This window comes from Mustela nivalis (genome assembly GCF_964662115.1).
Source record: "Mustela nivalis genome assembly, chromosome: 7".
Classification (NCBI taxonomy): Eukaryota; Metazoa; Chordata; class Mammalia; order Carnivora; family Mustelidae; genus Mustela; species Mustela nivalis.
Window position 1 is genome coordinate 137,568,599 of NC_139026.1, and position 25,027 is coordinate 137,593,625.

The 25,027-nt window shown below is 54.3% G+C and overlaps 1 long non-coding RNA gene across 1 annotated transcript in view; it reads left to right on the forward strand.

The window, feature by feature from the left end:
- Positions 1-17,537, forward strand: part of LOC309870108 — a 37,996-nt gene extending 20,459 nt beyond the window's left edge. The window contains exon 3 of the long non-coding RNA XR_014314492.1: positions 14,967-17,537. This is a non-coding gene — a long non-coding RNA (uncharacterized lncRNA). The remainder of the gene's footprint in view (positions 1-14,966) is intronic.
- The last annotated feature ends 7,490 nt before the right edge of the window (positions 17,538-25,027 follow it).

Below are 25,027 nucleotides of genomic sequence, written 5' to 3' on the forward strand. Positions count from 1 at the left end.
AGAGAGGGAGAAACAGGCTCCCTGCTGAGCAAGGAGCCCAATGTGGGGCTCGATCCCGGGACCTTGGGATCATGACCTGAGCTGAAGGCAGACGTTTAACCCAGCTGAGATACCCAGGCAACCCTAATTTTCATTTCTTTTAAAATCAGAAGAAACACAAGGCAGCTGTATTGATAGTTAGTTAAGCGTCTGCCTTCAGCTCAAGTCATGATCCCAGGGTCCTGGGATGGAGTCCCGTGTGGGGTCCCTGCTCAGTGAGGAGCCTGCTTCCCTCTCTGCCTGCTGCTCCCCTGCCTGTGTGCGCTCTTCTCTCTCTGATAAATAAAGTCTTAAAAAAATAAAATCAGAAGAAACAAATGAATTTATACGTTGAAAAAAGTTGTCACATACGTTATTAATGTACTCATCTTTGTACCGACGCAGTTGTAAAATACAATCTTTATCTGAATTTTTGGAGGAAGAGCCCATGAAGGTCATTGCAAGGTCCCGCCTCCTACTTTGCTAAAGGTGGGTCCCCAGAGCCCTGACCCAGGGTTTGCACCCAGTGGACACGGAGTGAGAAGGAGAGGGACAGCTGTGAGGAAGATAAAACGCGCCGTGACAGTGATGCTTACAGGAAGTTTCGTGAAACTCATTCCTCTAAGAGAGCTTGCAAAGTATGGGGGAGATCAGGCTTAAAAAAAATAAGGAGAAAAAGTGAGGAGGGAGAGAGAGCTGCCGAAGAAGAGAAAGGGTGCCTGGCTCTTTCTGGGGCTCAGGGAGCCTGCCCCGGGGGAAGCAGGGAGCGGGCATCCTGACTGTGAGCTCTGTTCCGGTGGGGAAAAGCACAAGGCAAGCAATGGAGGGTCCTGGCCTTTGGCTCATTTAAAGGCAATTGAATCAAGCAAGCAAGCTGACAGTACAGAGTGTGCCGGCACGCTGGCGGGGGGACCCTGTCCTGCCCTGAGCTTGCAGCAGGAAGAGGGGCTCTGAGTCCCACGCACAGAGCCTCTGGGAGGCCTGGCCCAGGGCACCCTGCCTCTTTTAAGTCGCTCTGGTCCAGCAGCCTACGTGGGGTGAGTGGTGGGCGGAGGGAGCCTGCACACAGGAGCTGCTCCAGAAAGACGCACAAAAGCACATTCTATTTATATGTTAGAAGCGGAAAGCAGCCGCAGGATTTTTGAAAGGCGTGTGCCCCGGCCTTGGCCTCTCTCAGCACCCCCACCCCCAGGAGGGTGGGCGTGGGCAAACCTCCCTGCTCTGCGTGGCACACAGGGCTGGGGACGGGGACTCTTGGGGGGTGGGAGGGGGCACTGGCAGCTGGGGCAGAACCGCATCGTCACTCCCCCAGATGCTGCTCCTCTGACAAGCCCGTGGAGGAAAGGGGGCTGCATTTTCAAGCCGATGTTTGATGTTCAAGTGCAACCTGGTGCTTTGTGTGCTGCTATTAAATGTTATTATGTGATGGCACGTGGTGATTAGCCGAGCCACGTCCCTCACTGGGAACCTCCTCCTCCTGCTCGCAACCCCCATAAAGCCCTGGAAGTGGGTTGGGATCAGAGAGGGGGGCACACAACAGCCGGTTCCGAAGAGGCTGTACCCCCGCGCGGCTTCCGTTAATCAATAAACACCTGCCAGCCGAACGGTCTGCTGCCACCAAGATGTCCTCACTCGCTCCGCCTGAGCTGGGGGGCCGGGAGGATGGCACCATTCCTTTAACACCCCATAAAACCACCTGAGACCTCATTTCCACCCCCGATCCCCGCTCACTACAAAGGCCACTTTCTTCTAGAATAATTGGGGTTGTCTCACTTCGGCTCCAGAAATGGCCCAGCTGGCTTTTCCAGTGCCTCCTGCACAGAGCTACCAGCCCAGGGATTTGCCTGCTTCCTTTGTCCCCTGGGGCACATCAGTCCAGGTGTCTTCCTGATAGCTTGGGACAGCAAATGTGGACTCGTTGCAGAGCCGACGGGCAGCCTCTCAAAATGTGGCTGTTCTGTGCTAAGGGGGCCCCTGCCAGTCCTTCTGGAGGCCGCCTTTCTATTGGGGTGCTGCCCAGTCCCTCTTCATTCCAGAGCTCCCCATCTCGCCAATCTTCCGGGGAAATTCTGCTTTTACTGCTTGCATAGCTCTTGCTTTTTTATGCTGAGCTTTGAATCCTGCTTTGGCTAGATCCCTTTTATCTGGGTGATGCCTTTTGAGCGAAGGAGCAGAAAGCCCAGACAGGATTTTCCCACCTCCCTGCAGCTCTCTCCCCTCCCCCCACCGCAGGGATGAGGATCTGCCTGTGGGTGCCATCCCGAGACAGATGCTAGGGTCCAGGGAGGGAGGGGGCGTCCCACGTCCTAGCCGCCTCCCTGACTTTGTGGTGCATCAGAGTGGTTTGTCAAGTCGGCAGATGAGATTGTCCTGCTTAGGGATTGAGGCCGTCTTGTGAAGTGTCCTTACTCATCACTGCTCGGGGGGATGGTCCTTCCATGGAAAAGTTCTGCACTGAGATCATCCTTGTTCTTGGATCCAGCTGTGATCTGGACAGAGAAGTTTCCCTAGTCATCGGTGGCTCTTCTCCATGTTCCAGATGGGGGACACATCTGGTTTAGACACCCGAGAACCCCAAGGAGTTCATCATTGGATCTCTATAAAGATCAGGGTCCAGGTGTCCTCCCACATCCTGGCTGAAGTCCGAGGGTGGGGCAGAGCCTCAGGGACTCTGGGTGAGTCTGAGTCAGAGAGGACAGGCCAGGACACCGGCTTCCGGAGGGGCTCGGGTGTGCAGGAGTGTGCATGTACTCACACAGACACGTGTGCACATACACACACAGACATGCATGTGTACACATGCATATATTTACACAAACACTTGCATGCCCCTGTACACATCACAAGCCCACCCCTAGCTTCGCTGTGGTCACAGTCACACACATAGATCCCAGGCCCAGGGATCTGTGTGCAGACCAGGTTAGCTTCAGAAAGCAGAGTTCTTGAAGCGTATCCTGTCCAAGTCTACAGGTGGTGGATGGAGATGCTTATAGCAGAGGTAGCCCCTCCCACCTCGAATCAGGCTTGTGAGGGCAGACAGGCTTTCAGGGGACGGGAAGAGAAGCTGAGGTCTGGGAGAAGGATCTGAGATGGGTTTTCACAGCTATGTAGGAGTTGAATAAATGGAAGAACATGCAACATTAAAGGTGAAGGGGCCCGTGCAAATGAAGGTGGAGGGCATTCGAATGTCCGGTGAGAGCAGGCTGCTGGGACCATCGGCAGGTGGTTGGGGAGGACAGCCATGAAAACGAGGCTGGGTAGATAGCGTGGGTCAGACAAGGGGCTCAGAAGTCTGCACAGTGGGGTGGACATTAGACGCCATTGGTGTTCCTTGAAAAGAACAAGAGGAAAAGGAATAGATATTGACATGACCTCCCTACTCAGCGGACTCTGTGCCCGGGGCTTCGTGTTGGCTTAGCCTTCACCATAATCCTGCAAGGCAAGGCATGGTTATTCTTAGTTTTACAGACGAGGCGGCTGAGGCTCAGGGAGATGGTCTCACCAGCTTGTGCTGGTGCAACGTGTAACCGACATGGCCAGTTCCAAACTCACGTTTCCCCGGTTCCAAAGCTCCTGATTGTTCCCAGCATCACGCTGCCTCCCAAGAAGAGCAACGGAGCTAAAGTTAATTTAGGGAAAGATTCATCTGGCTGCAGTGAAGACACAGACAGATTGGAGGCTGGGGTCAGGGGACTTTCCATGGAAATAAATGAAAGTAAGATGGATGTGCAAGATGAGCCCAGAGCAACTTGTCACACCGGCAAGTGAGCAAACTGTCACAGTGGGTGCGGGAGCCAAAGTGGTTCCTACTGGCTGAAGACGAGGTCGTTCAAACATCAATTAGGGTAATAACTACAAGAGATTGACTGCAAGGGATTAAAATACATCGGAATGTGCTCCCCTCCAGGCCTTTACGACAAGCTGCAAGGAGAAAACTCACTGGCCAAGCCTTGATGTTAGGGAGGCAGTTCATTCTTTGGGAAACGCATATGAGAAGGGACAGTCTCGAGGGTTCATTCCCTTTTTTGCCCTGTGCAGTTTCTCCTCGTAGAAGCATACTAGCAGATGTCTGAAGAAGGAGCTGGAGAACTCGGGCAGCGCTGTGTGTCGAGCGAATGAATGGATCTGGTACCAGGGCCTGTTCGTATCACGAGAGATAACCAGGGGGGTACCAAGCCTTCTCCTGAAAGACCATCCCTGCTTCGGGTGTTTGTTGCCCAAACCAGTCGTACCTGAGTTGGATTAAGCCTCTCGATCTAAATATGAACTCGTAGGACATTCAAAGGACAGAGAAACGATCTAAATATGAACTCGTAGGACATTCAAAGGACAGAGAGACGTATTAAGTGACATTTGGGGATGCAACCAGCAAAATGCAGACCTTGGCCATCATGACTGGATATTTGATGATTATCAGAAATTGATTTCATTGCTAAAGGGAATGATAATGGTTTTGTGGGCTTGTGCTTAAAAGCTCTAATCTTTTCAAGAAAACTTCTGAGGTATTTACGGAGATGATGTTAAGGATGGTTTTGGGGGAAGTGGGCGGGGGAGTTAGGGATAAAACAGGGCTGGCGATGCGTTGGAAATCGTTGAATTTAGGAGATGGGAGGGCATGGAATGATCTTCTCTGCATTGGCATGTGTTTAAAATGTGCGTCCGGTGGTTGATGGTGATGATGACTTCGGCCCAAGGAAGCAGCGTGTATGGCGAGGAGGTTTGCGAAGGGATGGGAGAATGAGCCAGAGCTGCGTGCAGGGTGCCATGGGGAGGGAGAGGCGTGGTTGGGTCGAAGCCTTTAACTGGCCCCCAACAGTGTACCCTGGGCAGTGGGCCGGGGAGGACCCAGGCTCCTGACTACACACAAGCTTCTCTGCCTGGGGGTAGCTGAGAACAGCTCCCAGCCCAGCTGTTCAGGATCTGCTGCGGTCCCAGCTCCGAGAGCTCCTCCCCTGTGACGTCTCCTGCAGGCAATCATGCCCTGTTCCAAGCTCCCCAGCTCCCCACCCAGACTTGCCTGGATGGCAGCCACTTGCATTCTGGTCGATTGTGTTCGGTCCCATGTCCCCACTGCCATGCGTCCCCCTGAGCCAGGGCTCACAAGGGAGCCCAGAGCAACTCCACACGGGAGGCATTGAAAACCTTCCCACTGGCCTCCTTGTTCCCCTGGCTGGCGAGGCGAGGCAGGCATGGACCATAAACTGAAAGCAGAGGGAGATAGACAGGACAAGAAGGGGCAGCCTGGCCCTTCGTGGGGCTTGACACTGGCCAGGAGATACTCAGCCAGAATCCAGACCCTCAGCTCCTTCCACGACCCCGTGAGCAGCTGCCTCTGTCCCTCTGAAGTCAAGTGCATTGATGACCTAGGGCCAAAATGATCCTGAAGGTACTACCCCTCAGGTCACGCTCAGGGTCCAGGTACCCCTCGTGCCCACACTCTGCTCCGGCAGTTCAGAAGCTGCCGTTACAGGCAGCCTTGCCCAGCCACATCCCAGTCTCTGTGCAGATTTCTGGGGGTGGGGCGGCCTGGGGCGCCGCTTTCTGCCTGTGCTGCTGAGACCTTGTGGGCTCCCAGGGAGCACCGAGGTCTTGGACCCGTTCCAGGCCGAGTAATTACATTCTGCCCGTTAAACTCCCTCTGCAGTCACAATTGGATACTGTTGTCATTGCGTTTGCTTTTTCAAATCAGCTTTCAGAGTGACGTCCGCGGCCTGTGCTGCTGGGACCTGTCTCACGAGGCAGAGACACGGAGCAGAACCAGGGGTCTTGCTTCCGGAGCTCCGGTCCCTGTCCCCACGGCTGGGGTCTGGGACACCTCGGGGACCGACGTGGGTGGCTGGGGTCAGGAGGTGTCAGGGTCTTCCTGCCGGCTTGTCCTGTTCAGCTCACAAAGGGGCAGAGAAGGGGCCTGTGGTTCTGAGCAGCACACACCCAGCGTGGGTCCACCTGGGTCACAGCCCTGAGCGTCCTGCCTGTCTCTGTTGGGGGTTGCTGTCTGAGTGGGACCTTCCACTGCCACGTCTCTGTCTCCTGACTTGAACGGGATGCACTTTGGAGTCTTGGAATTGTTTTGGTCAATTATCAGGTCACCTATCTCCAGGTCAAGTATCAGGTCACCTATCTCCAGGTCGACCATTTGGCTTCCTTGGCTCCATGGCAGGCAAGTGGGGGCAGAATGAGCAGAGCAGATCCCTCCCGCAGGCACAGCACCCCCGACCCCTGGGTCAGAAGGACCTGGAGAGCACCTGGCACAGTCCTGCTTGGGCCTCCCGGATACAGAACCCTTCTTGCAACTCGTGTGTAGCAGAGAGCAAAGCGGGGCTGCTTGATTCATTCCCCCTGCCCTCCCCCACCCTCCTTGCCACCCTTCAGGGCTTGAATCTCATGCCTGGTGCAGCTCATGGGGGCTTCTGGGCAATGGTACACAGAGGCAGAATCCTGGGGCCCCTCAGACCATGGCCCAAAGACACTGTCCAAGTCCAACCTTCTCCTTGTGCATGTAGGAAACTGAGGTCACATGCCTGTGATGGGCAGAGACGGGACCAGAACTCCCTCAGCTCCTCATGACCTGTCCAAGGTTCTCCTGCAGCACAGCCACACCCCCTTCTGTATCCTCCAGCACCCCTGAATCTGTGAGCAGGCCCACAGGGGTGCCTATTACCTACAGCGGGGCCCACTGTCTCGGGCTGGGCACCTCTTGGGCGGCGTCGTGAGTATGAGGGCCTGGAGCCCAGGAGAGCTCGATCCTCATGTCTGGCTCAGTGATGGCGCACCCACTGGGAGAAAGACTGCATCCGAATGCCCACACTTGAGTAAATCAGCAGGACGAGGCCGACTCAGCTGGAGCAAGTCTCCAGAATGTCCCAGGACCCCGGCAGGCAGGGGGCTCGGCATCGGGAAATAGGGACGGCTGCTTCCCACTGAGCCAGTGGGGAGTGGGGGGCAGGAGGTCTGGCCACTCGTTCTCCTGGAGGGCATCCTAGCAGTCTTCCCCCCAAATACCACCGTCGAAAGGTCCCTCAGTTTCCCAGAAGACTAGGAAATCACCCACCACAACGGTAATGATGGCAAGTCCTCCATAGCTCCTGGGACCCTGGGAGAGGAGCCCGCGGGAGTCCCAAGAATGAACAAAGTGGGAGGTTAGGAGGAGTGCCCAGTTAGCGATGGGGTCATCAGGGATCGCCTGGCAGGAAGGGAGGGTGTGAGAGGGTCCCCAAGGTCTTCTTCCTATCTGGGAGCCCTGTGCCGAATCGCGAGTAGTGCTCAAGGCTTCAGGCCCACCGGCGCCTCCTCCCGAGTGGCCCCTGCCAGATCTCAAGTGCTCCTGGGAGTGGAAATGAACAAGGGAGGAGTGAAGGCACAGGACGCAGGTGGTTGGGTTGAACATACGGCCGTGAGCTTGGACCGCTTCTGTTCTCTGAACCTCAGTCTCCTCGTCTGTAAGATGGGGCGATAGCAGGGCCCATGCCCCTGGGCTCACTGGAGCCTAAAACGAAGTCCTCTGTGGAGGAAAGCCGAGTGCCCGGCACAAAGTGGTTGCCCGGCACATGGCAGCTTTCTCCTACCGTCTTGAACGTGACCCATCCATCAATAGTTTCCCCTACGATGAGGGACGGGGCCCGGGGACTTAGGAGAAGGCGGTGTCAGGACCCACGGGACGTGGAGAGTGCAAGCAGGGGGCCAGAGTGCAGGAGCAGGAAGTCTTTGTGGGATGTCTCCCCGGTGACCCCCCTTTCCCTGCCTGGTGGGCGGTGAGGAGATCTGCTGGGGCACCTCAGTAGGAGAGCTCTCGGGGTCACAGAGGCCTCGTGAACCCTGACTGTGGTCCCTGTGGTTGCCACAGCGATGATTCTCTCCTGGTCCCCCATGGTGTGACGTCACTGGGCCAGCCGAGGCCATGGGCTGTGACACTTTCATGTCCTTCTTGGAACCCCCCGCCCCACACATCCTCCTTCCTCAAGCGGCAGGCTGTGGGATTCCTCCCTGTGCAGGTTTTATGACGGATGGGAAGGCGGCGGGATAGGACTCAGGCGTGTCCTTGTATCGCTCACACCTCAGACAGGCACCTCCCCCTCAGATGACAGCCAGCACTGCTCAGGGCACTGAAGGGGAATTTGCTTGAGGGGTCCTGGTTCCCCCGGGGACACCACTCACCGGCAGGAGATAATCCCAGCCTGACGGCTCGGAAAGGCCCAGAACCATGAGTCTCTTTGCATTTGTTTTAGTGTGAGTGATTTTAATGGGACCGATTGGAAACAATCCACGTTATGTGTGTAAAGCACTTGACCGCACTTCTGTGTGGGGAGACCCGTCCGCGCTTGCTCTGTCAGGGAAGTCTTGACGGCCAGGCCGCCGTGAGGGACTGCTCCTGGCTCTCTCGAGCCTGGAACCCCTGGACCGAACTCCTCTGCTGTATGCGCTTTCTTAAAGTCAGCCAATCTCTAAGCAAGTGATGAGGAGTGGAGGGGGGCTGGGCTCAGGCTCGGACGGGTGGACAGTAAGGGGCATTCCATTTTCTTATGGCCCCTGGCACAGGTCACGGTAAGAGTCCTGGCCAGGAAACACTTCAGCCCCAGTATGGTCCCTGCTTTCTAGCAGCTGCAGATACGTGGGAGCCAGTTTGCGCACATGGCTGAGTGCTCAGAGCATCTTGGTAAACTTCCATAGCCCGGTTAGCTGGTCGCTGTCAAATCCCTCCCTGACCGGGGAGAGGGGTCTGCGCTCAGACCCTGTGGTTCCTGCGGGGCCCATCAATGCAAACCAGGCTGTGCCAAGCTGTCTTCTCTTTTCCTGGCAAGCAGCTCCCACAGCTTCTAAAAGCCTCTTCTGGCTCCAGTGATCTCACATGCCCCCTGCCTACCAAGGAAATTAGCCATGGAACCTTCTGGAATGATAAATTCCAGAACTCTGGCTTAGTCACTAGGACACACAAATGAATGTCTCTTCTGTTTATAACCACCACATCCTGGTAAATCCTTTCTTCATGCTCCAGATCTCTCATGGTCAGGAGAAAGTTCTTCCAAAACACTCAAAACTGGGCTATAGTCCGTGACCTTTTCTTCTCCGTTTCTCTCTAGTGACGTGGTACGGGGTTGGTGTCTCTCCTCCACTTCTCATGGGCCACGAGTGGGAGGAGATGTTCCAATATCTGAGCTCTAATGAGTCCAGTAACTAGAGAAAAAGGGCCTGTGGGGTGATTTAATTTGAAACTCAATGGTCCAGTTTTATTCTGGACCCCAGAGCCCACAGAGTGGGGGTGTCCTGTCACAGCCAGACCCAGCACCTGCTGTGGTTTTGAGGGGGTCCTGAGGCAGGGAGGGAAGAGGAAAGGAGTGAAGAGAGAAGCCAAGCTCAAGGGAAGCACTGCCTGTTGTTTTTGCTAATAAAAATGACCCTTAAAATTACCTAGGTCCGGGCCATGATTCCTGCACGCTCTGTGGTTCACAGCTTTGGGGCCTAAGCATACTCCTCCAGCTTTTATAGTCGATTCAAAATGTTCCAGAGAAAAAATGTGGCTTGCCTATGGGCAGCTTGATGGCCTACTTCCATGTGCTAATGGGATGGTTCTGTCTGCTGGTCTAGAGCCCAAATGGCCATGGGTTACAGGTGACAATCTGGGGACAAACCTTATTTAAAAAAAAAAAAAAAAAAAGCGGGCTCTGATTTTTATGTATCTCACCATCCGTATACTCTGCCTTAATTCATCAGTTCAACCCACATCCCTGACGTCCGGAGAGGAGCCCTCTCCGCGGGCGCTCCCTAGCGTACACCATGTCCCCGGCTTCCATCTTTCACTACCCTCTGGCCCTGCTCCTCTTTTTCTCCTTCATTTGGGTTAAAATGGGAGAGTTGGACCATCTCTTTCCCAGAGCCGGTGTTCCCTCTGGCTTCCTCGGGATCCAAAGCCCCTTCTGTCCTGGCTCTTTTCTGACATCACTTAAGTGTTTGGACGATGGGCATTTGGAGGGCGCTTGTCCCGATGAGCACTGGGGGTTGTGTGTAAGTGATGAATTCTACTCCAGAAGCCAATCTCCCGCTCTATGTCAAGTACCTACAATTTTAATGAGAAGAATTCCACTGGGGTCCGTACCCTTCCAGGTGTGACTCCAACCCTCTCCTCCCACACCGAGCCCCAACATGCTAGGACTGTCCCCTCACCTTCTCTCCCTGTGGGAACTGGGCTCTCAGCCCTACACTCCCTGCAAGTGTTCTCACCCCGTGAGCCATGGCCTCAAGGTAGATGACCTCACGACCTCTGTCCCTGCTGCTCTGGCCATTCACCCTGCTGAGCACTCCCTAGTGGGAGCACTCTGGGCCCCTGGCTCTGCTTGCTCTCACCAACCTGGCTGGCTCTTACTGACGTCTCTTTGAGGTCCTAAAATCCTGGTGCTTCCCCGGGGCTCTGCTCTGCCTCTGTCTCCAGCCCCATCTTGCTGTTTCAGTGTGCGTTCACATCCCCACGGCTCCCCAGACCCGCAGCTGTCCTCGGCTGCAGTCACCCTCATCTGCCGCCGGGACCACCAGAGGCACCACCCTTACCCCTCCAGCTCATTTTCCAACCACGACACCAGAATGATCTTATGTCCCAGTTTGGCACGCCGCTCTTCTGCTTCAAACTCTTCTGTAATCTCAAGGTCACCTTGAAGCTAAGGTCTCTGACATTTCACGGTACCTACTGGATCCTTCATGATCACACTTGCTCTTCTGCAGGTATTTTCTTTCTGGAACACTCTTTCCAGGGTCAGGTGCTTGGTTAGTGAGTCCTAGGCTCTCAGGGGTTGAGTTGGGAGCCCTAACCTCCAGAATGCGACTGTCTTTGGAGACGGGGTCTTTAAAGAGGTAATTAAGTTAAAGTGAGGTCATTAGTGGGCCCTACTCCAATGTGATTGGTGTTCTTGTAAGAAGAGGTGATTAGGACACAGACATGCACAGGGGGAAGACCACGTGTAGACACAGGGAGATGGTGGTTATCTACAAGCCCGAGAGAGAGGCCCCCCCCCAAAAAAGCAATCTTGCCAAACTCTGGCCTCCAGAAATAGAAGAAAATAAATGCAGAAGCCCCTCAGTCTGTGGTACTTTGTTCTGGGAGCCCTGGCAGATTGAGACACAAGCTTTTAAATGGGCTTCAGTGTCACCTCCCCAGGGAGGGGCCTTCCTTGACTCACTCTCGTAAATTCTTCCCATACCGTCCTTCCCCCTTTTGAAACCCTTCTTACATGTGTGGAGTCATTTCTTCTCAGTGGCTGTGTTCCTGGCAAGCCCTCGAGGGTCTGCAGGAGCAGGAGCTTGTGTTTGTCCTGCGTATGGGCGTGGTCAGAGTCAAGGTCATTGTCTGGTGTCTAGAAGATGCAAGTAGTGGTTGCATGGCTGACGGGATAGACAAGTGACTGACTGAGTAGACAAGTGGACAGATTTCAAGGCATTGCTGGGAGGATCCTCTGAGCTGGAAGACCACTGGCTTCTCGACCGGGAGGCTGTGAGGAAGGCAAGGCGGAACCCTGATTCCTTGGTCTTGTCTGTGCCTCTTGACCTCTTCGTGTAGGAGTGAGCTAAGTGATAGTGAAATTTTAAGGTATTACTAGAATGGCAGTGTGGATTTGACAGTCAGATCCTGGTCACCTTTTTGGTAAAGAAACGATCCGCAAAAGAACAGGAGAGAGGAAGGTATGACAGAGGAGATGGAGTCGGGGAAGGCGGCCGGAGGGTGTCAGGGTGGGGTTGGGAACATGGCGGGCGTGTAGGGAAGAGAATGCCGGAAAGGTAGGTTTCTGCAAGGAAGACACCCTTCAGCCATGACTCACTCTCTTGTAGGGTCTCCCTGGAGTGATGAGGGGTCCAACAGGCCGCTCCTGTTTGGTAGCTATCCAGCGAGAGAGATGTGGAGGGAGGGATTCCAGAAGGCTCCATGAGACATACCCCAGCATACATATGTTTAGACTAAATTTCTCCGTGTAGTATTTTGTCCTTTCAAACTGAGGGTGGGAGAGGGACTACGTTTCCTCAGAACAGCATCCTGTCATCTAACCTTTTGGGTAACCCCTCTAGCCCAGAAGCCCACCCCTCCTTGATATCTGTCCCTTCTGCAGTGGGGCTTTGGCCCGCGTGTGCATCTCATGACCCCTTCTGCTGGCCTTGGACTGAGATGGGCCCATGGGCTGGCCAGATTCTCGCCCTGGGGTTCAGAGGTGGACAGCTGTCTTCCGCAAGGAGCTAGGGTGTGGGATCGCTACCTACCGTGGGCCCTCATGGCCAGCTGTGTGGCTGCGAGGTGGAGGGCACGGGGCCGCGGAGAGAGGCGAGTGGAGAAGAAGAGGAAGAAGGTGCGGGCAGAGTGGGTGGGAAGCAGGAAGAAACTGGGAGAGGCTTGGGTTCTGGAGATTTCTGGGTCCTTGTTTCAGAACTTGCCTTAGGCCCACCCAGGTGCATTTCCATGACTAACCCCTCTGTCCTTGTGGTCTTTCTCTTAGGCTGGTATCATTTGGCTTCTATCCTTGTGACCAAAGTTACCTGTGACCTTTTGCTCTGAGCCCTGCGCTTTTTTCTCTCCCCAGCTGGCCTCCCCTTCCCCTCCCTCTCCCTTCTCTTCTCTTCCGGTCACTGAACTGAGCTAAGTTCCTGTCAGCCTGGCCATCTGGAGGGGGGCTTCTAGGCTCCATTGGCTGTCCTCTTGTCACTTACCCCTCCAGATCTCAGGCAGCTTCTTGGAGCTAATAAGATTATCTCTCTTGTGCTACCCAAGTTCAAAGCCCCAACCCTAGCAGTGGAAATAAGCACTTGTTTTTATATAGTTATATCTGGGGCCATTTTCATTTATATCTTTATATGTGTTGCTTTTCCCCAACAGATCTTAAAGAAGATATGGGTTCCCAGGGAGGGTCCTATTGTCCTCAGTGCGTAGAAGCCCCACACTGTGCATGTAAATAGCTACGTTCTATATAGAAGAGGACCACAGCAGTGTGATTTTAATGAAAGAGGAAGGAAATAAAAACCTTTAAAACACATCGCTTGATCAACATTTCTCATCCCTCTACGCCATATTCCTTCATCTTCCTGGAAGAAGAGTACTACAGTGATGACTCAGGCCTGCTGGGCTTGCCTCTCTTTATTGAAAATGTTGTGTGCATGCGTGCGTGCGTGCGTGCGTGTGTGTGTGTGTGTTTAAGGAGTTTTTTGGAACAACCACACTGGCTAGGATTGCTTTAATCACGGAACGTTGGTGTGGCGGGCCATACCCGGCCCTGGAGAGCCACCGGCGGGAGCAGGGAAGCCCTCCTCCTGGGAGCGTGCCAACAGCTCTCATGAAGCTCTGTTTTTCTTTTTCAGTGAACGTACACTGAAAATATAGGGTGAACAGGTGGATTCCCGGACGCCGCTTGGTGTGAAAGCCTACTGCCATTTATACCCCCCATGCCCCCACAAAACGACCTTTTGAGTCTTTGTCCCATTGGTTTCCTGCCCTCTTGGGGTCCCTGCTGGGTTGTGAGACTCAAAGACCACCATGTGGATGGAGAGAATGGGGGTTGCCAACGGTGCTGTTGGTGGTGGTTCCCCGGTCAGTGTGTCTTTGGACCTGACCCGCCATGGCCCCAAGGACACCCCTGTCTACCACTGTTTCATATCCATCACCCTGTCTCCTCCCAGGGAATGTCTTCAGGAGTCTGTAAGCTACGACCAGTGTGGGTGGCTCCATGGTCCGTCTGCTAGTGCCACGTGTCTCCCTGGTCCTTTGGCCCCAGCAGTTGGGGGAATGGCCTCTATTTCTATCTTGCACCAACTTGGGAGCAGAACTCAAAACATTTTCGTTCCTGCACTCGATGGCAGCAGTGTCCCCACAGGATTTATAGATGCTCTTGCAGGGAGACGGGTAGAGGAGCTGACATCACAGCAAACGACTTGAAGATCCATTTTGATGTTTTATTGCTCTAAATCTTTTCTGTCTGTGTTTTCTAGCTCCCTGTTCTCTGGAAGTGCAGAGTGCTTCCTGCATTCACACAGAGAGCACAGCACCTCTGCCCCTTCTTCTCCTCTGAAACCTGCCCCAAAACTCTGGGCCAGAGTTACACGGTTAACTAGACCCACTTCCCATGAAAGGCAGTTAGGCGATCGCTTAGTAATTACATCACTCTCCATAAGTGACTTACCCAAATATTCATTTCAAAGAGATTTCACTGCCTAAGAGAAATAATGGGAAAAAAATTTCTTTTTCCATCACTGGCTTTCTATCTGGTGGTTGTAAACGTTGTGTCGTATTTAACACTCTTTAGACGCCACTCCTTTGGATTTCTGTAATTACCACGCTGTCCGTGAATGCATTCGGGAATTTCTTTTTAATACCCCCTCTGTGCCAAAATGCTGGTGTGGAAAGCTGGCTGGGGAAAACTTGGGGCACAAAGGGAAAGTGGCCATCTAGGAGAGTAGAGGCAGCCCCCGCCCACACCGGCCGTCTCACCAATCTGTCCGCCTCCTGCCTGGTGTCAGCGTCTTCCCCTTGCTAGCAGGAGAAAGCTCGACCCTCTTGACCTGGCGTGCACAGCCTATGGCAGCCAGGTACCTCCCACCGCTCTTTCCTACTTCTGTGTACCTCGGGGTTCCCATATAATGCCACCAACTGGGTGCTCTTAATGTGGCTCTGTCTTTTCTGCCTGACTCACACCTTTCCCCACACCAGGCATCCATCACAGGCAGTACACACCCTGCACACACCACCTTAATACCCCACGATAAGGATCGGAGCAGGAATGGGACAGCGGCACCCTGAGCCGGGCCTGGCTTTCTGTCCTAAGAGGGGGGTTGGGAGTTTCCCCACTTCTGTCCTGTTTGGGGTGGCCACTGCCCTCTCTTCCTGTGACATTTCTCTTTTAGTTTCTAAAAGACTAAAAGACCTGAGCTTGTAACATTTCTCTTTCTTTAAAATTCCTCTGGCCTCTATTCTCTCTTCCTCTGCCCAGGCTCATCATGAAGACTCTGGAAGACCCTCAGGCAGCTCATAAAACCGAGGCTTTTTGTTAACACTGTGACTGTCTCCAGCCAAGCCTTCCTGGGCCCTGCTAAGACTCCCTGCCTCCCCTTCACGGCCTTGTCCAGGAACCTCTCCAGTCTCATCTCCGACTCTGGGCCTCCCACCCCCTTTCTGCCAGTAGGTAAGAAATTACCTTGGTTTTCCCCAGAACTCTTTTCTCCAACAGACCTGCCCCCCACCCCTTTCTGGAGGATACCTTTGCTTGAAAATTTTGGATCAGAAGAAGATGCTCATACCCCCCTCCCAAGCGGATTCTAGAACTAACGTTCTAAGACCTTCTCACTATGAGAGGCCATTCCAATCTTCCTTCCCATACCCTTGGCCCCTGTAACATCTCTGCAGCCAATCTCTCAGTCTGTGGGACCCTCCGTATGATTCTGACACCGTGAGACCACACATCAAAGTTTGGAGAGCCAAGATGGCGGCCTTTCCCACTTTTCTCTTGTCATTCCAGCTCCTTATCTCTTAACCAGGGTATGAAGTAAAGAGTGGGTAAGAGACAACCCAAAGGACTCTGGTCTTGTTATTTTTTCAACCATTAACAGTGGTTGAAGATGAGTCTCCTGCTTGGGTTGACTGGAACTGAGACCTACTCTATGCCCTTGGCTATGGCCAACTTGGCCACCATCCCACTAAAGCAAACAGACATGAGCCCAGGAGATACCAAGGCTTTTCAGATAGATTTTAAGGTCTTTGGTGAGAAATCTAAACTTTAGAGGTGGGGATAGAAGAAAAATCAGGTGTTAGACATCCACCTGCCCCCCTCTCCCCTGAATCCTCCATCCTGGGCCTGGTCTAGAAATCCTGTGCCTTTTATTATCAAAGGATGGGGCCATCAGACCTTTGGGATGACCCCTCATAGATATCCCCTAGGCCACCTTTTCTGCTTTATTGGCTACTTCTTTCCTCCCCGTATGATTTTTCTGCCCCTTTAACCCCTTCCCACGGACCCCTGCTTCTCCTTTGCCCTTCCCCACCACCGGCCTCCACCAGAATCTGAGAAATTTCACGTTTCTCCCACCGTATTGTGAGCTTGCACTGCCTCTGGATAGATCCGTGAGCCAGCGACGCCATCCATTTCGCGGCTTGGCGGGATAAAAGGGGGTGATGGTGGTCACCTGCTCCCAGTGACAGCTGTCTTTCCCTTTTATTGATTTGACGTCCCTGAAGCCAATCACATCACATCTCAAGTTGCAAGCGGTGCTTTCCGCCACGAGTCCTTTCCCTTTCACACTTGAGCCTCGGAGCCTCTCTGCTGGAGTCGCTGACCTTATCCTGCCAAACGTCCCGCCTGATGCACCCCCCACTGTGCCTCCTGGCTTTGGGAAGACTTGTTCCGTTGTTTTGGCTCTGAGGGGCCCCATGCCCAGCCCCTCTCTGGCCAGAGGATGGGGCATTGGGGCGGGTGTTGGGGCCGGGCAGTGCGGCCGCACCTAAGGTTGGAAATAACTCCGGGAGAAGACCTCCTCTGGGACCTGCTGTCTTGGAGATGAGAAGCCCAAGGCTCAGAGAAGTTAAGTGACCTGGCAAATCCCACGGTCAGCAAACAGGTGGCAGGACTGGGAGTGGAAGCCATCGACCTGACTCCCCGGCTGGCGCTCTTTCCCTGGCACCCAGGTGCACTCGCTTTCTGGGCTGGGACAGCCCCAGGGACTTGTCATAAGATGGAGTCCAGCCGCCCAGCGCCCCCGGCAGTGGTACCCGGGTTCTTCTCCCATCCCTTCATGGGGGAACATGCCATCTCCTGGGACAGCCCACACACCTTCGACGAACACGTCTCTCCTTGGCAGAATTGAATTTTGTCTTTTTGTTGCTTGCATCAGAGGCCCGGCTTCTCTGGGTCTGACCTCTCGGGGTCAGTCCTGAGTCGCTCTGATCCCTCCTATGGCGATGACAGCTCTTGCGGGAAGCCTGCAGTCCATCCTTTTGTGTTCTTTTCTCCTGGGGAAACAACTCTGTCTCCTGTCTATGACTCCGGCACTAATATCAGTGTGTGTGTGTGTGTGTGTGTGTGTCGCACCCCACCAGACAGTTAGCTCGATTCTGACACTGCCTACTTGCAGGTAGCCTCAGATCCCACAGGGTAAGTGCTGGGTCCTGCCAGTCTGTCCCTGTCCCATTTCAGATGCAATCCCAAGTCCAGGTCGTTACCTGTGCTCCCGACTGCCTGGGTATCAGAGGTTCCAGCAACCCTGGCTTTGGGTTTAAATAACTTGCTGTGTGGCGCAAAGAGCGCAGAGAAACTTTTTACTCACGAGATTCCTGGTCTATGAGAAAGGATAGCAAAGCAAGAGCCAGACGGGAGACATGCGCAGGGCAACGAATGGGGAAAAGGCACCGAGCTGCCATGCCCTGTCCAGGCGCGCCGTCTCCCAGCACCTCCGCGCGCTCACCGACCCCAGAGCGCTCTGGACCTACCTATCCTTTGAGTTTTTATGGAAGCTTCATTACATAGATATGATTGGTTGTATCATTGGCCATCGGTGATTAATTCAATCTCCAGCCCGTCTCCCCATCTCAGAGGTCAGTGGAGGGACACAAAAGTCCCAACCATCCAATCACACGGTTGGCTCCCCTGGTGACCAGCCCCAGTCCTTAGGTAACTTCAGTGTTTTCTAGAAGTCACCTCATTAACACTGACTGGGACCCCTTTAGTGCTCTTGCCCCCTAGGAATTTCCAAGGGTTTTAGGAGCTCTGTGCCAGAAACAGGGACAAAGACCAATATATGTTTATTATAATTTATAAATCGCTCTATCACAGTCCTCCGTGGGGGAAAGCCTCATCCCAGGGGTCCCCTTCCCAGTCCCCATGGGGTTAAGCTCCAGATGGGTCCTGTGGTGGGCCCAGAGGACTGAGGGTCACCTGCTTCCCTTTCTGATCGCCCCAGTGCCGCGGAGCAGCCGAGGAGGCCGCCCTGTGTGGGGGCCCAGCTCCGGAGCTCCTGCTGCCTGCCACCGCCTCGCCCCACCCTGCTCCCCTGCTCTGCGTGGCCCTGAGCAGAGCCAAGAGCCCGTGGAGGAGGAAGGCATCCAGCTGGGGCTGGGCCTCTGGGGGGCAGGGGCAGCTCAGCCTGCCTGGGCCCCGGGGAGGGGTGCCGAGGAGGGGCCTGCTTCTGAGGCGACAGACAAAGAGGTCAAGACAGGCTCTCCACGTGGCAGTTAACCCGCAAAGCTGGCCCCGAGTGGCAGTTTCAACCATGTGACTGGGATGCTTTGCCATTGGGGCTTGGGCTCCAGAGGGGGCCCAGCAGCGTATTCCCACAAAATGTTGAGCAGTTGGCATTTCTGGTGGAAAAGCCAGTTTTTGAAGGGTGATTTCTTGGCTCCCCTAATTAACGGGAAGTAGGGATTTCAGAATGGCAAATCAAACTCTGGCTGGATGCACTTTTTTCCCCCTCTTCTTTGCTTTTCTTGCCTTTAAGTCTTTTTAAAAAGACTAGATAATAATAATGATAAGCCTTGAGGTAGGCTCCAATTTTCAGATGTAATGGGAACACACGGGGCTGAACAGAGGGGCTCCAAGAGGCTCCCAGGCCCCAGACCTTGCCTTGGAAAGCCCTGGGCCCCGACTCTTCTCTCTCCTTTGGTCTCCTTGTTCCAGACATCCTTAAACACAGGCTGGATGGTTTCAGTGCTTGTAGGATCCAAATGTCCCATACTGGCATCCAAAGTCCTCTGTGATTTCTCACTCTTCCAAGACAAAAGAGGCCCAGTTTCTTAGCCTGCCTGCCTTCCTTCCTTCCTTCCTTTTTCTTTAAAATCTTTCAAAGATTTTATTTATTTATTTGAGAGAGAGAGCATAAGTGGGGCAGGGGTGCGGCATGAGGTAGGAGCAGATGGAGTGGGAGAAGCAGGCTCCCGGCTGAGCAGGGAGCCCCATGCGGGGCTCGATCCCAGCACCCTGAGATCATGACTTGAGCCAAAGACAGATGCTTCACTGACAGAACCACCAAGGCACCCCAAATATTGAGTTCAGTTCCTAGAGGAAAACTTCCCAGGAGGATGTGATGGTCTCATCCTCAAACCCTTTGTGGGCCGAATGGGAGGCCCTGAGTCCTATACCCCTCCTTGGAGGGCCCATCCTCGGCAGCAGCCAGCCTTGCTCTCTTCCCAGGGGCCACAGCCTCACAGAACTTCAGAGCTTGGTCTAACCTGGTCACTTTATGAAGGAGACAGGTCCAGGGAGGACCAGGAACACACTCCTATCACCCGGGCAGTTACTGGCCAGGCCTCCCACTGCCATGCTGGGATCGTGTTGGTTACTCTCCTTGGTCGAATATTCCCCCTCCCCCGCCTCTGGCTTCTTTCCACTGTCTCTGGTGGTTGCTTGTCAGGGGAAATGAATGCAGCATGAACAAATCTTATTGGAAGAGAGACCCATGGGGAATGGGAGGCCATTCCCCCCGCCCCATTTCCCTGGTGGCCTTTGTCCCGTTCGTTCTCAGTGATTCCAGAGGCGGTCCCTTCATCACGGCTGTCCCAGGGCCCTGCTGGGGCCGGGTGGGCCAGCCTCCATGGTGGCCCAGGCTGCTCCTGGTGGTCGGGGTGATCATCCCCCCATAAACATGATGGACGGTCTCTTACCGGACAGTAAATCCACAGCCAAGCAGTTTGCACTCATCTGCAAGTCAGCTCTTTCTGTCCTGGCCCCCAGTCGTGGGATTGTGTGAAGCAGCCACTGTTTCCAGGATTCACGACTTTAATTACGTTCCTTCCAGGGGCCTGAGTTTATGGGGCCAGTGGATTCCGTCTCGCCTTTATGTGCTCACCACACAGGAGTCTCCACAAAGTGCTGATTTCCCAGTCTTGTTAAAAGTAGCCCATTAGCATGAACAGGGCCTGGAGAGAGCAATTGCACACCTGAGTTCCTGGAGTGCTTGTGGGAAGCCCCGGGCCAATGGGAGTGTCCAGGAAGGTGCTGGTCCCAGACCCGTCTCCTGACCTGCTGTGTGATCTTGGGGAAGTCCTTGACTTCTGGTGTCAGCTTTCTCCTTTGTAAATCATCTACCACTGTCATTGGCTGCTCCATGGACAAGTGGTAGGGAAGCACTTGGTCCTAAAAGCACGTGTGCTTGTTCAGCAAGTGTTCACGTGGGCCTGGCCCCTTAATGCCCACAGAACTCATTATTCCATTATTTCCCATGCAACTCATGGCAGATCCAGAGCTCAGAGGGGTTCAGTGATTTCCCCAAGATCACACAGCAAGAGAGGGCAGAGCCATACAGAAACCAGGTCGTCAGTGTCCACAACCAGTGGGCTTTACCATCGGGCTTTGCTGCCTCCTAAGACTTAAAAGGTCAGCTCCTCAGGTACCCAGAACAGTAAAAGGAGCCAATAATGTCAGTCTCTTACGCAGACAGTTGGGGGCCAAGGGGACGTTAAGGCTCTTTGGAAGAAAATTCCAAATAGGCTCAACTTTGCCAACTCCTTGCAATGATTATTTCTTCACTAGTGGATTGCCTGGCCAGGATGGAGAGTGGCACAGAACAAAGATCAGTGGCCTGGGAGTCATGCCTGGGTCCCTGGGTCACTCCTGCATGCTCTGTGCTAATGGAGGAATAGCCCTTAAAAATCTCCAACATCAGATACTCATGTAAAAACTCAGAAGCTTTTAGAATGTCTCTATGCCCTGGTCCTCCCCAGACCAATCCACTCGGCCTGTGCGTGAATGAGATTTGCACACAGCTGAGAACCACCAGCCCCAGAGCCTCCAGGGTCCCAGCCAGTTCCAGGTTACTGGGTTTTTATAATGTATCGAGTGTCTACTATCATTCCAGAGTCACATTAATGTAACATATGATCTACCCTTGAACTGTATTAGAACCAGCACCGCTAGGAGACTAACGTGTGTGGAGTCGCTGTATTATGAGGGCTGGGGCGTGGAATCGGATGTCCCAGTTTTATTTTTATTAGTTATTTATTTTTAAATATGTATTTATTTGAGAGAGAGAGCAGGTGAGTGAGCAGGGGAGGGGCAGAGGCCAAGGGAGAGAGAGAATCTCAAGCAGGCTCCGTGCGCAGTGTGGAGTCTGACCCGGGGCTCAGTCTCACCACCCAGGGATCATGACCTGAGCCAAAATCTAGATCTGGACATTTAATGGACTGTGCCCCCGCAGCATCTCTAGGTTTGGTCCTGGCCCTGTGCCAGCCCACTTTCTGTGAAAACAGAAACACCAATTTCCTTTTCTCACCCCACTGGCAAAAGAGCATGTGGCCTCCTCCGCAGCTGGGGCTGATGTCTAAAGCCAGCGGTCCCTGCAGAGAAACCTCCTCCGCCCTCAGTTTTTGTTAGCACCTCCTGGTACTGTTATTTCAGGGTGAAATGAATTTCAGTTCTGCTTCCGTTGCTTTTAAAAATAACTCATGCCGCCCCATTAGGGATTGAAGTCCCCCTGAAATGTCACTGAGCCTGTCCCCTTATTTCCAGCATGAGAGACTGAGCCCTGGGTCCCATGGCCCTTGCAGAGGCAGACATGTCACAAGCTGGCAGAAGAGGGACAGGCTGGGGCTTCGGGTCCGACTCGGACTCCACTCTGTCACATGTTCGCCATGTGACTTGGAGGGTGCGGCTTAAACTTCTGGAACCTCTGTTTTCGCTCTGTCACATGGGAATTAAAGGACCGACTTGCGAGGGTTCTGAGTGCAGAGGAAATGATATCGTTGGGTAAAGTGTGTCCAGCCTTGATGGGCTGGGAGAGGCCACCCAGGTTCAGCGCCCGGCTCCTGCTTCATGGCCTTGGGGTAGCTGTTGGGGTACAATAAATGAGACCAAACAAAGAAACAGAAACCCTGCCTCCCCGAAGCTTACATTCTAGCAGGGGGCCGGGACCCAGATAAGACACAGTAAACACAATGAGTACATCTGCCTGGAATGCTAGAAGTGGGGGGCCGTGCTATCGAGAGGCAGAGCAGGGTGCGGGCAGCATGTGCGGAGCTGCTGTGTGCGTCTTGGCCCAACTGTGCACCCGGCGAGCTCTGGGAGGGGAGGTGGGAACCAGCCCCGAGGGGTATTCACCTTCTGGAAACGAGCAGCGGCTGGGAAACCAGTTGTCCCACATTTGGGAGAGCATCGCGGGTATGAGGAATGGTTGATGCGGGGGTTCTGTGGCTTAAGGACTGGTCACGGTGGCCCCCAGGGAGACTGGAAGGCTACCGGGGCAGGGGGTGGGGGGGTCACCTTTTCCACGTCAAGGAAGCAGCCATGGTGGGAACATGCCTGGCGAGCCAGCGGCCCAGCCAGGAGGTCAAGGTGGCTGCGGAGAGTCTGCAAGAAGGAAGATGGCGGGAGAGCAGGTCCCAGAGCGGAAGGGGAGAGGCGGGGAGGGGGAGAGAAGTGGAGATGGGGAGAGGCAGATGGTGTAGCACACAGGAGTGGAAGCTACCACGGAACTCCGGCGGGGGATCACGGTGGCCCATCAGAAGCAGTAACTTCCCCGCCACATGCTGACAAATCAGATGTCGGATCCCAGGGAAAGGGAGGTGGGCGCCAAGTGCTCAGGCTTTGGGGCTGACTCGCTGGAAGGGCGGTGGTGTTCTTAAGTGAGGCAGGATCAGACCGAGTTTGGACGTAAGTCTGAAAGTTCTCTTTGAAGTCCTAGTGTGGATGTCGCCCGGAGAGTTGGGTGTTCAAGTCTGTTGGTTCAGAGGTGAGATGCAGACCGCAGAAGCCCAGGGGACAACTGTCCACGTGTGGGGGGGTCTAGCTCGGGGTCAGCAAAAGAACGGGTGTAGACGAAATACGGGAGGGACTCAACGACCACCCCTCGGGCGCGTCTGCGTTTGCCGTCTGCGGACACGTGGCGAAGACAGAAAGATGAGTGACCACCGAAGCAGAAAGAAATTATTTTCTTTTCCAAACAAAAAACACTGGAAATCATAATTCAAAGTCAGCTCAAATTCTCCCCGCTCTGAGCATCTTCCGGAACCGTCCAGCTCAGTGGACTCGCTCCTCCCACGAGCACCTCCAACAGCATCTGCACAGGCCACTCATTTGGCACCTCTGACATGCTGCCTTGGGTCCCACCGCCTGTCCCAGGATGGGGTCCTGCCACCCACCTGGGTTCTAAGCCCCTTGAGGGCAAAGTCCATGCCTTGCATCCCTGCGTCCCCATACGGTCTGGCAGGCAGCTTTGCACACAAATAAATGCACACCAAGTGATTAGCAGATGGGCTGAAGTTGGGGGCAGTGACGGGATTCTTGCACTTCCCGAGCACTGTTTACAGAGCACCTAGCACATGCTAGCCAAAGGCCGTGAGCGTCTTCTAGGAGAGCCAAATTGTTTTGAAAAATCTATCAGAATATCAGGTCACAGAAGGATTCTAGGAGAAAAAAAAGATTAAAAAAGAATATCTTTGGGGCACCTGGGTGGCTCGGTCCGTTAAGCATCCAACTCCTGGTTTTGGTCATGATTTCAGGGTTGTGAGATCGGGCCCGGCTTTGGGCTCTGTGCTCAGCGTGGAGTCTGCTTGGGTTTCTCTCCCCCTTCCTCTCCCACCCCCTCCACCCTTTTTCCGCTCCCACGTACCCTCTCTCTAAAATAATTAATAAATAAAATCTTTAAAAAAAAAAAAAGATGACTTTGGCTTCTGGAGGGAAGACCCCTGGGTTGACTGACCCCAACCCCGTGCAGTGACAGAATCACCTTCCAGAGAAGATCACGGGACTCCAGCTGCTGTTCACCCGCTGGGCAAATCTCCCCCTCCCTCGGCCTCCCTTGGTCTCCTCGGGGAATGCAAGAAGCGGTGTCTGACTTTCTTGAGAGATTGCTCGGCACTTTAGAACCGGAGCCCAAAGAAAGCGTCAACCAGCAGGTGGCCCGGCCTGGTTTGCACCGACCGGGTCAGGGCGGGGGGCTGCCTGCCGGCTGTTCACGCTCCTTGCTCCCACCCTGACAGGTATCCCCAGACCCGCGACCCCTCATCGCTCGCCCTCAAGAGGAGTCATTCGCAGAAGCCCTCTCCAGCCGCATCACCGTGAGCCCCTTTCGATCCTTCCTTCCAGAAACATGAGACTCATCCTTGACGTGTACCTGGGAAATGCAGACCAGGGGCCTCAGTGCTGAAGTGGTCGGAAAAGTTCTGGCCTCATTTTATTCTCCTTCCGCTCGGTCACCACAGCCACGAGGCTCCCCCGAAGGGCCACTGTGGTGTGTTCTGGGTGCGTTTCCGAGTCAGCGGCTGCTTTCCTCGCTGCAGGCCTCTGCAGAGAAGCGGACCCCGCCGACTACGGCCTATCCTATGGATTTCATGCTCTGTGGCTGGCAGAGGGGCCGACTCTTGGGGCTGGCTTCTCTGGTTTCTGCCTCTCTGTTGTTCAGGTTTAGATAATACTTAGTGGTTTGGGCTGTCGGCTAGCCCCTCCCCCACCCAATCACAGATCCAGAGAGCTCCATCGCTGAGCGCGCCCGGCAGAGCCCGGCCGTGTCCCTGGCTGTGGACCCCATCCTGGGAGGACCCCATCTCAGCCACAGCACAGCCCGGGGGGGATAAGCAAGGATGCTGGAGGCAGCCCCAGTGTGTGTGTGCAGAAGTGTGTATGTGCGCGTGTATGTGCGCGCGCGTGTGCGCGTGTGTGTATGTGGGGGGGGGCGCCTGGGACAACCCATGTCTTCTGGTCTCAGTTTCTTACCGAACATGAGAGTAAGAACCATGGCATGTGAAGCTGGTCAGGTAACGAGGCGAACACGCAGCCTGATGGCCACACACAATAGCTGTAGCCGGCTGGAGAGCCGGACCCCCAAGTTCACGTCGACCTGGAACCTCAAAACGTGACTTTATTTGGCAGTTGGGTCTCTGCAGACATAATGAAGGGGAGAATCGAGATGAGATCATGTGGGGTTGGGGGGTCCTAAGTCCAATGAGAGTGTCTGAGAGGCAGGAAAGGACACACGGACCCAAGAGAGGTTGGGGGAAGACGAAGCCAAGGCATGCCAGGGACCTCCAGAGGCTGGAAGAGGCGAGAAAGGACTGTGTCCCTGAGCCTCCAGAGGG